A 14407-nucleotide genomic window follows, 5' to 3' on the forward strand; every position below is an offset into this window, starting at 1 on the left:
CGCTGTGCAGGGAGCCGGATGCGGGACTCGATCCCGGGACTCCAGGATCATGACCTGAGCCGAAGGCAGTCGCTCAACCAACTGAGCCACCCAGGCGCCCTATTCTCTATATTTAAGAGTCTGTTTTATGGTTTACCTCTCTCTCTCTTTTTTCTTCCCCTATGTGCCTCTGTTAAATTAAATTCCACGTATGAGTTAAATCATATGGTATTTGTCCTTCTCTGACTGCTTATTTCACTTAGCTCCATCTACTTTGTTGCAAATGGCAAGAGTTCATTCTTTTTGATGGCTGAGTAATATTCCATTGTACTTCTTCTTTATCCATTCATCAGTTGATGGACATTGGGGCTCTTTCCATAATTTGGTTATCGTTGATAGTGCTGCTATAGACATAGGGGTATATGTTTTCCTTCAAATCCGTATTTTTATATCCTTTGGGTAAATACCTAGTAATTGTAATTATTCTCTCATAGGGTAGTTCTATTTTTAATTTTTTGAGGAACCTCCATACTGTTCTCCAGAGTGGCCGCACCAGTTTACATTCCCACCGACAGTGCAAGAGGGTTCCTTCCCCTCTCTCCTCATCCTCACCAACATCTATTGTTTCCTGCATTGTTAATTTTAGCCATTCTGACTGGTGTGAGGTGGTATCTCATTGTGGTTTTGATTTGTATTTCCCTGATGCTGAGTGATGTTGAGCATTTTTTCATGTGTCTGTTGGCCATCTGGATGTCTTCTTTGAAAAAAATGTCTATTCATGTCTTAGGAACTGTAGATTAAGACTAAGTAGTTTAGATTTATTAAAATTCTATACTGATTAGACATAAAATACTTTTTTAAAAAGGCACCACCATTCATTTATTTTCCCATTCATCCAAGAAATATTTGCTAAGTACTTACTCTACCCTTGTCTGGTATGAACTCCACCTGGTACTGAGGATGTGACAGTGAATGAAAATGAAACACTCTCTACCCTCATGGAACTTCCTGTCTGCCAGGTGTATAATATGTGTGTGTGTGTGTGCACGCGTGCACATGCATGTGTGTGTAGATAAAAATATAAAGATAAGGAAATACAAAAGTCAGAATTTAAATACCCTTTTAATTTTTTTGATAAGAAACCCCAAAGAGTTGGAGTGGGAAGGGAGGGCCTTGCTTAACTGTGGAAGTTGATGAAAGATAGCCCTTCCTTTCTCATCTCCCAGCAGCCAGGGCCAGACGTGCTCTCTCCTAGGAAGGTGAACTTTGAAGGCACATGACAATGGCTCAGAAACAATTAGAAATCCATCAAGAATGCTGTCCCAGCAGTGTTTGGAATCCACAGCGCAGCAGCAGTCTCAGTGGTGAGGTTCTAAGCACACAGTAACCCTGGTGTGTGGTGTGATCTGGCTCAGCATTTAGCTGCTCGGCCTCCGGCTTCCTACCAATTTCCTTTCCCTGGTTTTTCTGTAATCTCATCAATCTGTCTCCTGTACCTTTTAGTGCTACAGTTGAACAGAGTTCGTGTCTGTTGTTTGCCACAAAGAATAGCGAATGGCTGAAGGGGAGAAATTAATCAACGAGGGCTGGCATTATCAATTAATTACAACCATGGTTAAGTGTTGTAAAGAAAAGGTATTATTTGTCCTTTTGGGTAGAAAGCAAAGAAGATATTTGGGAAGGGTGAGACCCATGTCACACCTAGGCTGGAGAAAAAGTTTCCCCGAGAACCAACAAAATGCTAGAGTTACTGGAGAAGAAGCCTCCCGAATCCCAGGACCCATGGCAAAGGAAGGAAATGTTGAGTCCAACAGGAGTCTGGGAAAATAGAGAAGCAAGACCTCTACAGGGTTTTGACATTCCCATTAGGGTCACCTTTCCTGTTCATAAACAGCAGCTCCAGAAAATCCTCAGAAAAGATTTGTACTCCTCTCGGCACTTCACACAATTCCTGTATCCAAATGCTGACAGCTTTATGTCTGTTCCATTCACACTAGGCTGGTCCGGTGCAAGTCCCCTAGACCTCTCCCAGGTTCTTGTGTTCCACCTGTCAGATCTCTCCATTTCTTGGGCATCCAGGTGATTGCTCTAAAATGCTATGTGATTATGGGAACTCTCTTTCTTAAAATCCTTCTATCCATGATGGGAATCCATCATCCCATCACCAAAAGGATGAAATATGTGCTCCTGAACTGACATAAAAGCTCTCCCTATTGTGGTCCTGACAATCTCCCCAGCCTTACTCCCACCTCTCACTCCCCTCAGCTTTGTCTTCTAGCAACATTGCACTACTTTTGCTCATCTACTGAATCCTCTAAGCCTGAAACACCCTTTCCTCTATCCCTTACTTCTCTGCCTTCTCTTAATTTTAATTCATCTTTAATGAATGAGCTCAGATATCATCTTTTCCTTCAGAAACTTTCCCGGAAAAAACTTTTTATGGGTTGCATAAAGAGCTCCTGTAGCAACTGTTTAGAGATAAAGACAGAGATAAAGGTATCTGTTATGATACCACATTTTACTGACATTTTCTTTTTACATCTCAATCTACCCATTGTCCTGTCACTTCAGGCTGCTTTGACAAATTGCCATAGACTGGGGGGCTTAAACGACAGAAATTTATTTCTCACAATGGTGGAGACTGGGAAGTCCAAAATCAAGGCACTAGCCCATTCAGTTCCTAGTGAAGGCCCTCTTCCCAGCTCGTAGAAGTCTGTCTTGTCATTGTATTCTCTTATGGCAGGAGGAGATAGGTCATCTCTCTCATGGCCCTTCTTATAAGGACACCAATCCCATTCACAAGGGCTCCACTTCATGTCCTTATTACTACCCAAAGGACCACCTCTAACATATGAATTTGAGGATGATAAAAACACTCAGTCCTTAATACCTAAAAAGGTTTTTGTCCGATTTCTTTTGATATCCCCAACCCCTAGAATAGTTTCAGCCAAAAATTAGGTTCTTAAAAAATACGTTGAACACATTCATGTATATTATGTCCTCATTAATATCAGTAACAAAATTATAACCTCTGGTTTTACTGAAGACCTTGACTTATTTCATGTGATTTCTTTTGTTTGCCCAAGAACTGTCTCCTTTACCTTACTCTCTGATAATTTCAATAATCAATAGACTATTCCTAGAAAAGTTAAAAGATGGAGTTGATGGAGAAAATAGCAAGACAAGAAAAAGAAATATGAAGGAGTGTTGCTGCAAGAACGATGAGTCACAGTTGGAGACATTTGCAAAATGAAGAAGGAAAGAGTGGGAAATTAGAAGTCTCAGTTATGGTGCGTGATTCAGCCACAGATTAGAAGGCTGTATCTTACTTCCAGTTTCCTTCACTTCTATTTTAACTGTACAGATCTGACTTCCTGAAGTAACCTATTTCTAGTAACATATATTCAGCTCTGACATGTATAATTCCTGTCATGGGCCACATCAACCTGTGAAAGACAAAAACTAGATTCCTGACAATGCTTGGTGTGCGAGCCCTTACTTAATTTCTGAGCTGAACAGGAAGTAAGCATGGCAAAGGCCTTGGTGGAAGGCCATCTCCCCAGCCAGTCACAAATCCCCAAGAGTATTTGCCTTTTCCCTCTTTGCACAAATTCCACTAATACCCCTCTATCTTTAACTGAGGATGAAGAAGGATCAAAAAGCTGAAAGCAGAGTTTAGATGATAGACAGCCTAGATTAACCCCCCACTCTATCACTTCACTTCCCAGTTTGTATGACCTTGAGTTTATTGATTAAATTCTCCAAGCTCAGTTTCCTCATCTCAGAAATGGGGACATAATAGTGCCTAACACAGGGTTTTGGTGACAAGTAAGTGCTGATAATGTATCTGTGATGCTCTTAGCACTAAGCCAAGAACACAGTGAATGTATTCAATAAATGATACATGCATTAATTCTTTCCAGCTGACAGGAATTCATTTTGGCCCATGATGACTTACTGGCTCATGTAACATGAGGCCAGACACCAATCTGCTCCATCCAGGTGGCTTCTGCTGGGCCTTCCAGATAACCGAGTTTGCAGCAAATTCTGCCACAAAAGCCCTAGTTATCTTCTTAGGAGATGATGAGGCTCTCATTCTCTGGCCTGAAACATCACTACCTCTTTGGAGGACTGGGATGATCCTGCTACCACCCTGGAAGATCCTTCTCTAAGGCATGCTAGACTCATGGCATTTGCATTTTCAACCTTTGAAAGTTTGGCCATATCTAGGTGTGCTGACACATGGTTCATGTGTGGAAACAAGTACTTAGCCAGTAAGACTGACTGATTATTCAGTCTCCATATCTTAATTAGTATGTGTGAATTTAGGTGTTCTGGAACATCTCAAGATGTTTCCTTTGCAAATGTCAAGGGCATACCATATATGTAGAGCCCCATTTCCAAGAAAAGTGTCATGCACCAACTAGAAATAGATGTATCATTTTTTTTTTTTTTGAGAGTGTGAGTGGGGTGTGGAGGGGCAGAGAGAGAGGAAGAGAGAGAATCTTAAGCAGACTCCATGCTCTACAGAGCTGGACGTGGGGCTTGATCTCACAACCCTGAGATCATGACCTGAGCCAAAATCAAGAGTTGGAAGTTTAACTGACCGAGCTCCTAGAAGTAGATGTATCTTAACTGAATGCAGCTTGGAGAGTCCCGTATGAGATTTCCTCAAGTGGGTTATAGACCCACCCTTTGAGGTACACATCAAATGCCACCACCTTCTCTGTGAAGTCCTCCCTGACTTTTCTCAAATATGTTTGCTATTTCTTCTTCTTTGCTACCATAGCATTGTATGCATAACCCATCATAACATTTGTTACTTTACAGTTGATCTCCTTAACTAGCCATAGTTACTTGAGAGCAGAGACTCTATCTTTGTATCCCTAGTACTTAGCTATTACAGTTTCTGACATGTAGTTATCTCTCAATAATTATTTTCCTATAAGAATGAGCCATGGAAGGCCATACTCATTCTGTGGTGGCAGCTCTACAAATCATACACCTATGGAATTGGGTTACACCTGCTGATTCTGCTAGACTCAAGGTGGATTGGTCTGTCTTTAACTGTGCAATGTTTTCCTGGGCTCTTCTGCTACCATATAAGAGGATTCCATCTAGACTATCCTAGTGTACCTTAGATTGGTATCTCCCAAGGTCTTGGCTCCTCTGGCAAAGTTTAACCTTGAGTTGTAACCTCTCTATGCCTCCTATTGCTGGTAGATGCCATAGAAACCGAACCAACAGCCAAGCAGCACACTACTAAGACTGCCAGAGCAGGCTTTATAGAAGAGAAATTTTCAGAGATAGGAGTAATAGCAGGTATGCGATTTTCCCACTGCCTAGAGCATCCTGGAGCAGTACACGGGGACTCCAGAAGGTCTGGGTGTCAGTCTCCAGAAGAGAAACCTCAGACCTTTGAACTGAGTGACAGGGAAATAACAGTTCCTCCCCTGGCACAGTCAGGGACTGAGATCCAAGAGAAATTTACTGGGTAAAACCTTAGTCCCAGCCCTGATTCATCAGCCAAGCACTCATGGTTAGAGAAGCAAACATTTGAGGGTCCCAGCTGTGTGGTTGCAGCTCTGTGACATGCCTGGGTGGTGCTATGGCTTGTACCTCAGCATTCGTGGTTGGGGTAACACCAGCCCTTCCCTGGCATAATCAGAGGGGTTGAGGTCACAGCTTACGTGACATGGGAGACGGGTGACATTTTTCACCACGTCAGCCCTCTCTCAGGATCCAGGACCTGATTCACTCAGCTATTGCTGCTTTCATGGAGCTTTGCAGGAGGAAAGCCTGTAGGTGATTAGGACAGGACAAGTTAAAACCTGATCTTTCAGTGAATTTAATCCTAATATGGTTCTAACTCATTAACATCTGCTGGGCCTAAGTAAAATTGATGAATTAAATTCAACCAGACTGACTTACTTCTCATAGACAAAGTTACTAACACTTTTCTCTCTAAAATAAAAGTGATCATTAAGCCCAGGAGGGCAGGGGCTCCATCTAACACCCTAATGCAAACCTGGTGCTCGTGCTACTGCTTTTGTTGAGTCAATGAATGAAGGAACCTTCAGTTATGGGATTTAGACTTCATTCTTGGTTGATTTTGACATGAAAGGGGATTCAAAATGCGTTTATTATTTGTTTATTGTTTCTTGGAATCATTATGTTACACAATAAGGGCTAGTACTATGTAAAAGGTTCATCCTTTTTATACCATACCTCTCTACACCAGCTATAACACAGTACCCTAATATCTACTTGCTGCCTTTATAGAGTTCCTTTAGAAAACATAGTCATTGATTTGGTGAGAATTTAAGAAGTGACAGCAGGATGAAGGCCTGAGTGCTGGCTGGACTTAGTGGCTCGCTTACTGAGTAGAATATGAAAAGGGAAAAATAGTAGCCTTGCATGGGAGAAACCTGGCACACATGATCTTAACCAAGTGATCAAGGGAAACATCAGCGTGGTAGAGCACTTTGATGTCATATACCCTCTGATATACCTCTGTGACATTCTCTTCAAAACCCATAACCCCACTCTACGGCAGGAACTTCAGATAAACCAATATTGACGAACATTCTACAAAACACTTTACCAGGACTCATCAGAAACGTCAAGGTCATTAAAAACAAGGAAAGTCTGAGCAATCGTCACAGACAAAAGAAGCCCGAGGAGACATGATGACCACATGTAATGTGTCCTGAGTGAGATCCTGAAACTGTAAGAAGGACCTTAGGGAAAATGAGTGAAATCAAACAAAGTATGGAGTCTAGTTAATGGTACTGTCTGAATATTGGGTCCTTGGTTGTAACAAATGTACCATAGCGATGTCAAATACTAACAATGGGGAAACTGAGTAAAAGCTGTACAGGAACGCTGTTCTATCCTTTCAACTATTCTGCAGATCTAAAACTATTATATGCTTTTTCAAAAGTGAATGCTACTTGAGTATATGTAAAGGTGTTTAGAGCCACTTGACTGAAAGCCAGCAAGAATACAGTGCCTAAAACAGGGTCCAGCACACAGTGGGCAGCCGACAATCCCTACTGAATAAATTTAATGGCTATAAAGTATTTATGCATCATAGAAGCTATTTATTTGCAATTAAAAAGAGTTTTAAAAATCCTTAAATTGTAAAGTTATGGGAGAAGTTACCCCAAAGGAGGAAAAACAATGTTTTCATTTACTGAAAGTTTCCAAAAGATATTCAAACCAGGGATAATTTAAGGAAAGTTACAGAGGAGATGGCATGTGCAATCGGTTAGCGAGCTGCCCAGCCAAACGGAACATTGCTGTGAGGGAAAATGGAGCGGATATGATTAAAAGTAGGTATGTTTTCTTACGTGAACTTTAAAAATTGATACCATTTTCTCTTCTGCTGTTTGTTTGTTGTGATCAGCTCCAGTCTTCTTGCTTTCTCTTGTTTATATATATATATATATTTTTTTTTTTCCTTGTGGCCTTTCTCACATTTCATTTTTCTTCTTTCTTACTCCTCTGATTATCTTCTGTCTTTCTTTTTAATTTCTCATGACCCAGCAGCCCCAGGCTGAAGGTTGATTCCCTTTCATGTGAATGACTTAGCTCCCTGTCTTCTGTTCTCAGGCACCTGGCTTTGGGTCTTCCCATTGCTTATTAGCATTTTCTTTAGGGACACTTGCATGCATCTAGAAAGTACTCTGATTCGTTTTTCTTAGGTTGTCTATATCTGAAAACAGATGCATCTCCTCAGGTTTGTTAATTTACAAATCTGGAAAACAGCGTAGACTTGGTGGCAGAACATATTTTCCTATGAGTAAAATAGCAGTAACAGTGCTATGCTCACTTAAAATATACTCAAAGCAGAGTTATGTGAAAAGACAAATACATTTTTATCGAAATATATTTTTTAAACTTTCATCAGTTTTGATATTTTATTACCCAATGAATCAGAAAACTCAGTTTTTGCTCTCCTACCTGGGAGACTCTGGACAAGTCATTTAATTCTTCAAGTCTCCCTGTGCCTAGTGGTAAAATGGAAATGATCTATATAACACTTGACTTGCTCAGAGAAACAGTCAATCCTGATGCCCTTTCCAGATGTAAAATCTATGATTCTAAACTTGAATCAGTATTTGAGGGGCACTTCTATGCACATTTTACTTTGCAAGGCAATGAAGATGGAGATGCCACTGAGAGTTATAGAGAGTCCAAGAGGGCTTGTCCATTTGACAGGCAAGGTGTGGAAAGATGAGGGGAGGGAGATGCTGGAGGTTTCGCTGTGTTTCAAGATCAAGCACACCACTAATGTACCAGTTCAAATGGGGATGGGGCTGTCCTGCCAGTTACTCTATGGACAAACATGATCATGTCCCTCTGAATCTACTAATGAGAAATCCCTAATCACACATCTATGTTGATCAATAATTTGTATACTTGAGCCAGATTTTTAAAGAAGATAGAAGTATGTATTTAGCTTTGCTTATATAATTTAGGTTGCTGCTAAGGTGTAAGGCTAACCATTTACTGATACATTGTTATTTGTACGAAAAAGGTTTAACTCTTCTCTTATATTCTCATTCTCCCTGCCAAGCAGCCCTGGGACTGCATAGTTACAATTTCACAATCTGTGGTTATCCCTTTATTTTATTATTATTCTTTTTCATAAACCAACTATGTAATTAGCCAGCATTTTTGGCAATCTGACTGTTTTATTTTTAAACAAAATGACAAATTTCTTACATACTTCTGTTTTGGATAGTAAAGCATAGAACTCACAGTTAATGGAGTGGAACAGTAAAGAATTTTCACAGTGTCATTATTTCATCTGTGTGCACAAAATGACCATTTCATTTTCCTACTGCCTAGGCATATCTTCTTCCTGAAAGGAGAAATTATAATAGTACATTGCTTCCCCTGATTGGATTTACTCTTAAGTATTACTTAATTCTCTTTTTTTAAAGATTTTATTTATCCATTTGAGAGAGAGAGAGAGAGAGATCACGAGTCGGGTGAAGGGCAGAGAGAGAAGCAGACTCCCTGCTGAGCAGGGAGCCTGATCCCGGGACTCTGGGACCATGACCTGAGCCCAAGGCAGATACTCAACCAACTGAGCCACCCAGGCACCCCTATTATATTTGATTCTGTCCTCATACTAACCCTATGATGGATAGAATAATTCTATTATCCCCATTTAACATAAGAGGGACTAGAATAAGAATTTTATATAGAAATAAGTGGCGAAAATTTGAGATCAACAAAAATATTTTTGTTTCCTTTTTTGGTAATTTTTTAAAAATTTGAGTATAGTCAACACACAGCATTACATTAGTTTCAGATGTACAACATAGTGATTAAACTTCTCTATATAGTATGTTATGCTCACCACAAGTATAGTTATATCTGTCACCATACAATGCTATTATAACCATCACTGACTATATTCTCTATGCTGTACATTTTATTACTGTGTCTTATTCATTCCGTAACTGGAAGCCTCTTTCTCCAAATCTCCTTTACCCATTTTGCCCATCCCCTCACCCCTCTTCACTGTGGCAACCATCAGTTCTCTGTATTTATAGGTCTGATTCTGCTTTTTGTTTGTTTATTCATTTGTTTTGTGTTTTAGATTCCACATATAAGTGAAATCATACGGTCTTTGTCTTTCTTAGTCTGACTTATTTCACTAAGCATAAAATCCTCTGTGTCTATCCATATTGTTCCATATGGCAAGATCTCATCCTTTTTTTATGGCTGTGTAGTGTGTGTGTGTGTGTGTGTGTGTGTGTGTGTGTGTGTGTGTGTACCACAACTTGCTTATCTATTTGTCTACTGATAGACACTTAGGTTGCTTCCATTTCCTGGATGTTTTAAATAATGCTGCAATAAACATAAGGGTTCATGTATCTTTTCCAATTAGTGTTATTTTCTTTGGGTAGATATCCAGTGGTGGAATTATTGGATCATAGGGTATTTCTATTTTTAATTTTTTGCCCAAACTCCATACTGTTTTCCACAGTGGTTGCACCAGTTTGCAGTCCCACCGACAGTGCACAAGGGGGGTGCACCTGGGTGGCTCAGGTGGTTAAGCGTCTGCCTTCGGCTCAGGTCATGATCCCAGGGTCCTGGGATCAAGTCCCTCACTGGGCTCCTTGCTCAGCGGGAAGTCTCCCTCTCCCTCTGCCTGCCACTCCCCCTGCTTGTGCTCGCTCTCTTTCTCTCTCTCTGACAAATAAATAAATAAAATCTTAAGAAGAAAATAGTGCACAAGGGTTTTTTTTCCTCCACATCCTTGCCAACACTTGTTATTTCTTATCTTTTTCATTTTAGCCATTCTAACAGGGTGTAAGGTAATACCTCATTGTGGTTTTGATTTGCATTTCTTTGATGATTAATGATATTGAGCATCTTTTCATGTGTCTCTTGGCTCTCTGTATGTCTTCTGTTGAAAAATCTTTATTCAGGTCGTCTGTCCATTTTTTAATCAGATTGTTTGTTTTTTGGTTCAACATGAATATTTAAACTTAAGGTAGTCTACAAATCATGACAACCCATTTATTGGAATACTATATAGCCATTAAAAATGGTTCATAGAAAAATATTTGTGACTAATGCATATACACTGACATGGAAAGTTTCAGTATGTTATCATAAATTTATTTGCCCAGTATTCTCTATTTTTAAAATGTGCATTTATGTATTGACATTTATGCCTAGAAATAAATATTTGAAAAGTTATCTTGGGAAATGAGTCAATACAGCAAATTGATCACAAGAATGAGTTTGCAGTAAAATAGATCAAATTATGATTTCTGGATTTAATAACATAATCATTGACTGTATAATTTTGAATCAATTATTTGTTCACCCTAAGTCTGTGTCTTACTCTATATAAAGTAAGGCTAAAAGTAACCTCCTTCTGTGAGGATCCAACGAGGTGGTTCATGTAAAACCAAATCTAGTTGTCCATGCATAGCAGTCATTCAATAAACTTTGCAACGTTAACGTAACATCCCTGGGTCACTGATTATAAATGGTTTTGATATTGTTTCTCTTCTACGCATTTTCTGGTTCCTTAAAATGATTTAAAACTTTCATTTTATCTTCTTTTGACTTTGAAGAATACAACCAGAATGAGACTCTGTCTCTTGGATCTGAATATGGTCTTATTTCCATATCATTCATGTCATTCAGCTGAAAATGTGACTGGGGATCTGGGAAGTGGTTAAGAGCTTGGGACCTGGAGGCAGCCTGCCTGGGCTCCACCATTCTATCTGTGCGACCTTGTGCATGTTACTTAACCCCTCTCAGCCTCAGATTGCTCATCTTTAAAAAAGGGATAATAGTAACTTTATCATACAATTACTGTGAGGATTGAATGAGATAAGGCATATAAAGTGCTCAGCTGAGTGCTTGGCATGTAGTAGAATACATTATGACTCCAAAATATTTCTCAAGTCTGTTGAGTCTGCATTTGAGTATTATAACATTATTTTAGTCATTGGTAGAAAAAAAACAAATACGAATCTGTGGCTTATACAGCTCTTTTTCTATGACCTGGATGCTTCCTTATGCTGCTAAACTAGTCTTGATTTTCACAAATGGGCTTAAAAACAGATGTTATGAGGCATCCCAGATATTTAGATAATCTTGACATGATTAAATATATGTATTCATGAGCATTTCTATTTTTCACCTTTCTTAAAGTCAAAACTCCATTATAAAGTCCACAGCGTATATTATAAAACCCCTCCACCTTATCCTTCACCATTGCACCACAGGCAGCCCCCCACACCTACATTCAAAGCCTCAGCTCTGCAATTCTTTCATATTCTTCCTTGCTTCTGAGTTTTTATACATATTTCCTCTGCTTAGAACACTTTTTGTCATTTTTTCCCTCCCCTATACCGACAACTGGTAGTGACTTGTACACATTCACAGGTCTCCACTTAGATGACACTTCCACGGGAAGTCTTCCTCACCACCAAGCATGGATCCTGTGACTCTCCTATGTTTTCCCATGGCGTGGCTTGTCTCTCAGTCCTCCTCGTGTCTTATTGAAATGTCCTTTCTCCTGTCTGATTCCACACTAGCCTATAAATAATGACAGTGGGGTTTCTGTCTAGGCCATAGTTGTATCTACATCAGTCACAGTACCTTACACCATATTGGACATCCAAGAAATAGTTATTGGATGTGTGATTTTTAGCTATTTGTTCTTCATTGGTTCTGTGCTGCATAATAGCATTTCTGATGGAGAAAGAAAGAAAGAAAGAAAGAAAGAAAGAAAGAAAGAAAGAAAGAAAGAAAGAAGGAAAGGGGAAAGGAAAGGAAAGGAAAGGAAAGGAAAGGAAGGTTGGTTATGTATGAGATTGTTTTGCCAGCAGAATGATTCTTTTTTGAAATATTAGGCAAGAACTCCATTAAATTGTACTGAAATTGTTTCAATGGAAGAATTAAACACTGTTATTCATCTTTGTTTCTCATATTTAGAAGCATATTTCTATAACTAGATATGCTGGTTACATTGAATATAATAGGCTCCCAACATACAAATAATCAGGTAAATTATGTGGATGAATTATTGTGTGTGTGTGTGTGTGTGTGTGTGTATCAGATTATTGTATAATGTCTTTGAAGAACAGGTTGATATTTTTTTCTCCATTAAGAATTCTTTTGAAGAGTGTGTACTGTACATAAATGTGTACATACATATAATTTTTTACAGCTGTCTCATATTTGAAAGTAAAGCCATTTCCTTTCAAAATTAGACGTTTCTTCAAGACAGACAACTACTTTTAATGGTAACAGATTTTGGAGTTATTCTAAAGCACTATTATTGCATTACTGATGTTTGACTTGTAAGAAACTATACAAGATTGTTGAAAATATCAAATAGCCATTTCCAAGCCTAGGCTTTCGCAGAACATAGCACTGCCTTTATTACGGATGACACATATTCATCACTGAGACTTTTAAAAAGGTATCTTTTGAGAATATCTGTGGGGCCTGGAAGTGTACTCCTTTATTAGAGATTTAAAAATGAAAGGCTTAATAGGCCAGTTAATAGTTCTAGAACTAGGGATAGGTCTTTGGCAACATTGTAAAGAAGTGTAATTTGCCTTTGCTGCTCTTGCATCCTTCTTTGGAAGACTTTTAACATCTCTCCCAAGTGCTGGGGACCTCTCACTGCCCTCTGGGGCCATCTCCCCCTGGTCGTTTTAATGGACTTCCCCCGTACCTTTACTCTCCACAGCCCATCTCCTCAGCATCAAGGCTGGTGGCAGACAGAGCTGCCACTCCTACCTCCAACTGTCAATTTCCATAGCAAAGAGTCCAGGAGGGTCCTACTCTTACTGATTCCTGCCACAGCGAGAAAGCATAGTGAGACTGTGGGAATGAGACAGAAGCTGGCCTGACTCACTAGGATCTAGGTTTTGGCACCCCACATTTGTTCTCTGAAGTGTGTTTCCTTTCTGCTTCAGTCCTGTATTTTCTCTAGGTTCCTACTGTTCTGTTGGATTTCAGGTCACCAGCATTTGTGTCCTCTGTTTATGGGCTGTCTGCTTCCCTTGTCTCTGACCATACTAGAGATTTCCCTTGGTCCCTTCTGTGCTTGTCTTTCTGTTCCTGTCCGATGGCCTTAATCAAACATCTGCACCTTACATCTCAACCCTGGAGTTACACCTTGACTCTCAGTATCCGAACTTTGTGTTGGGCCGGACAACTTCCATTTCTAGTCTATATTCCCTGTCACTAGACTTATTAGCACTGATCCCTTTCCCTATAATTCACACGGTTCACATTAGGTCAGCTAAATCAATGATCTGATTTTTCCAAAGTTTTATGTGATCATGTGTCACTGCGAGCATCATATCATGCATCTTTCCAGGAAATCAATGGTTGTGTGCCATAAAGAAGTGATGGGTGTGAAAAAATTTTTTTTATCTGTTCCTACCCTGCTTAAGCCGTTGATAGAAAGAGAGTGGTTTAAAGTGAAAAAATATGTGGCTCAGAAGCAGGGCAAAGACCCGATCCCTAGTTCCTCTGCTTCAGAGCAGGGCATCAGTTTAGGGAAATGTAAGTGACATTGTTCCATTTTTCCCACATCCCAGTGAGAGCATTCAAGTGACTATACACACAGTGTTGGTGATGGTCGGAGTTGCAACACTTTTGCTCTCATCTGTATCTTCTTTTGTTTTATATCTATAAATATTTACAAATGGAATATTGGTAAGTGGAAATACTTCTGTATTGAAACCCTATTTCTATTAGCCAAACAACTATCCTTTTAGACAGCGTCCTAAGACATTTGGCTATCTGAATGCTCTGCTCACAGCTTAGAAATAAAAAAATAAGAAGTAGAAATAGTAAAAAAAAAAAAGAAGAAGTAGAAATAGTATAACAAATAAACATGTTGAAATGTGGCACCAGACAGCTA

This window comes from Leptonychotes weddellii, chromosome 3 (assembly GCF_054177405.1).
Source record: "Leptonychotes weddellii isolate Sample4059 chromosome 3, ASM5417740v2, whole genome shotgun sequence".
Classification (NCBI taxonomy): Eukaryota; Metazoa; Chordata; class Mammalia; order Carnivora; family Phocidae; genus Leptonychotes; species Leptonychotes weddellii.